Source organism: Octopus bimaculoides, chromosome 10, assembly GCF_001194135.2.
Source record: "Octopus bimaculoides isolate UCB-OBI-ISO-001 chromosome 10, ASM119413v2, whole genome shotgun sequence".
In the NCBI taxonomy this organism is placed as follows: Eukaryota; Metazoa; Mollusca; class Cephalopoda; order Octopoda; family Octopodidae; genus Octopus; species Octopus bimaculoides.
The window spans coordinates 49,849,218-49,852,777 of record NC_068990.1 but is presented as its reverse complement, the minus strand read 5'-3'; the positions used below and the strand labels follow the sequence as shown (position 1 = coordinate 49,852,777).

The 3,560-nt window shown below is 36.5% G+C and overlaps 1 protein-coding gene and 1 long non-coding RNA gene across 3 annotated transcripts in view; one reads left to right on the top strand and one right to left on the bottom strand.

Moving 5' to 3' along the window:
* LOC106881924 (uncharacterized) overlaps positions 1-606 on the bottom strand; it is a 56,725-nt gene extending 56,119 nt beyond the window's left edge. Inside the window, exon 1 of the long non-coding RNA XR_008265057.1 lies at positions 434-606. This is a non-coding gene — a long non-coding RNA (uncharacterized LOC106881924). The remainder of the gene's footprint in view (positions 1-433) is intronic.
* The window catches only part of LOC106878624 (protein IWS1 homolog), an 863,399-nt gene that overhangs the window by 578,126 nt on the left and 281,713 nt on the right, over positions 1-3,560 (top strand). The window lies entirely within an intron of this gene.

The following is a 3,560-nucleotide window of genomic DNA, read 5'->3' as shown; positions in this document are numbered from 1 at the left end:
TATATATATATATATATATATATATATATATATATATGCAAATGTATATGTATTATATTTAGCTATCTATCTATATATATATGTGTGTGTGTGTGTGTGCATTTATGCACACATATATATGTTTGTATGTGTTGTGTGTGTAATGTATGTAGATACAAAGAGACATATGAAGACATTATGTATATATATATCATCATCATATGTATGTATGTAAATATATATATATATATATATATATATATATATATATATATATATATATATATATATATATATATATACATATATATATATATACATACATATACATATATACATATGTATATACATACATATACATATATAGATATATACATACATATACATATATAGATACATACACACTCACACACATATACACGCATTCATGCAAACAAAAAATGTACATACATACCATTACATGTGTGAACCAGTTGCATCTTTCTGTAAACATCTAATAGAAAGGTATCCTTCTTCCTATGTTTCTCAGATGTGTCATGTTGTGGTGGATAATGTTGTTTATGATGATGTCATTTCTGATCTTCACTAATGGCACAATGTTAACAGTCAGACAGTTAGGCAGGGAGATATGATTAACTGGGCAATAGAGAAGAAGAAGAAGAAGAAGAAGAAGAAGAAGAAGAAGAAGAAGAAGAAGAAGAAGAAGAAGAAGAAGAAGAAGAAGAAGAAGAAGAAGAAGAAGAAGAAGAAGAAGAAGAAGAAGAAGAAGAAGAAGAAGAAGAAGAAGAAGAAGAAAGAGAGAGAGAGACTAACTTGCTGATTGGTTGGCTGGTTAGCTGACAGGCTACTGGTTTACTCAACACAGTAGTGACATAGAGAAGAAGAGAGATGGTAAAAGAGAGAAAGAGAAAGATATAGGGGAGAGAGAAAGAGAGAAAAGGAAAGATAGAGAGAAAGAGAGGGGAGAGAGATAGACAAGGAGAATAATAAACAGACACATAAGTAGATGGAGTGGAGGGGGAAGAGACAAAAGGGCACATAGACAGGAGACAAACAGACAAGAGTTAGGCAGACAAAAGTGAAAGACAAACAGACAGATGGTGAGGTAGTCAGACTGATAAGTTTACAATTAGGCAAATGGTCAGACAGACAAGTTTGGGATTAGAGACACAGATAGACTGAATGACGGATAAGTTTGTAGATAGACAAGTTTGAGACTGAAAGAACAGAGATAAGTCTGTGATTAGACACAAACACACTGAGAAACTGACAGATAAGTCTGTGGTTAGAGAGACTGACAACTGGACAGGCAGGCAGATTGACAGACAGGAGACAAGTATGTTGACAGGTAAGAGGACTGGCAAGAAGACAGGCAGACAAATCTGTAGTTTGAAACAGACAAACTAAAAGGTATATTTGTGTTTAATAAGAAAAGTCTGAGGTCAGATAAACATCTCTGTGGCTAGAGAAATTCAGTGACAGGAAGAAAGACAAATCTGTGGTTAGATGGACATCCAGCCAAACAAAGAGATTAGGCTCAGTCAACTTTTTCAAAAAGTGGGCTGCATGAGACATGGTTGATCATTAGGTAGGCCACATTACTAAAAAAATTCAGGGTAATTTTTCGTTAGGCATACTGTTCTAAAAGTCCTGCAGGCTGCAGGTTGTATATGACTTTTGAAGATCCTGCATTTGTCTTTACAGTAACATGTGGAAACTTAAAAATAAAGAAGGGAGAAATAGATGAATAAATGAAAGAAAGAAAGATGGAAGGAGAAAAGAAAGAAAATATGAATGAAAGAATAAAGAAAGTAAGAAAAAAATGAATGCTTCTTAGGGACTAAAACATACAATAAACAGAAAAAAAACTCAAGCACATTCCTTCTAATCATAAGCAGTATTCAGCTTGAGCCCTTGCAGTTACTCCCAACGGTGGGCCTCACTATCACTGAGGATGTCTCCAGGGGAAACCACATCCTTAGCATAGCTAGGATCACATCTCAAAGACTAGGCCTCCTTTTTAGAGTCAAATGATATTTCAGTTTCCAACAACTGCCCCTACAAGGTTCAAGTGAGACCTCCAATGGAGTACTGTGCTGACATCTGGGAGAGAGATGCTACTATGCACAATGACATCCTGAACTGAATCCAGAAAAACGTCATCCACCTATTGGCATCTCTTCACTAATGGACACACTTCAGATTTTGACCTACAGTTATGCTATCTCCTCTGTCTCTCTGTGTTTTCTGTTGCTACTACAATAGCCTCTGCTGATTGGTCTTGTAGATACAAGACCAATCAGCTGCTCCTAAATCACTCATCTTTCCATCTTTCATCATCCTCGTTTTGTCCAACCCCTCTTTCCCTACTGTAACCACTATGTCCAGTCCTTTCTCAGAACATCTTCCCTCTGGAATCTCCTCCTTTGCTCATGTCTCTCCTGCAGGTGTTGATGTGCAACAATTCACATGAAACATTAATGGCAAAAATGCATGATTGGCTCATTTAGAACCTCTATCACTGCATGGTATGTAGGATTAGCCCTGGCATTAACTGCAGAAATAGAAATGTAGTTTACAGCATAAAATGCATGGAAGGTGCTTGTAAAGACCTGAATATGACATACATAGGGGAAACATCTAGGAGCATTGCGGAACGACTAAACGAACATATGAGACAATATGATGACAAAAAACAGTCCTCCATACTCTACCAACATGCTAAAGACCAGCATGGAGGCAACTTGGGTCAACATGGCATCCGCATCTTATCCAAGCACCCAAAAGACCCAACTCTAAGAGTACGTCCTTATAAATGAAACTTCCCCAATACTAAATAGGAAATATACATAGATATCCCATACCCACATTTTACACAGGTAGAGTAGAACAGTTAATGGGCTTTTATGCAGATAGATGTATGTATGTCTGTGTGTGTGGGTGTATGTGTGTGTACATGCACATATATGTATATGTAAACAAACAGGTCTGCATACAGATGGGTAGGTACATAGGGTATATGAACAGACAACTACATACGCAAATAGAGACTGAAACACATGACCACATATACACACACACTTTACTTCACACAAAGAAACATGTCCACCCATACATACAAACATGGTACATAGCAGCAAAACACACACACACACGCACACGCACACACACACACATTCAGACATGCACACACAAGGAGACAGAGGTACATACATACATATACACACATGCACACACATACATAAAAAACACACAAACACAGGAATATGCAGAACACATACATACATGCATGCAAACGCACACACATACATACATATATGCATACACATACATACATATATACATATGCAAACACACACAGACATACATACACACTGAGACACACACATGCGCAAAAACAAACAAAAGCAAAAAAGAACGCAGCATAAATAACGGACGGTCAAGATTATTGATAAGGTTGCAAGATGCAACGAAAATTTTAGGAAAATAAAAAGAAAAATAAGTGGAAATTTTACCGGTGAGTGTGTTAAATTTTAAGGCACAATAAGAAAATGACTCTCCCCAGACACAACAGTATATAT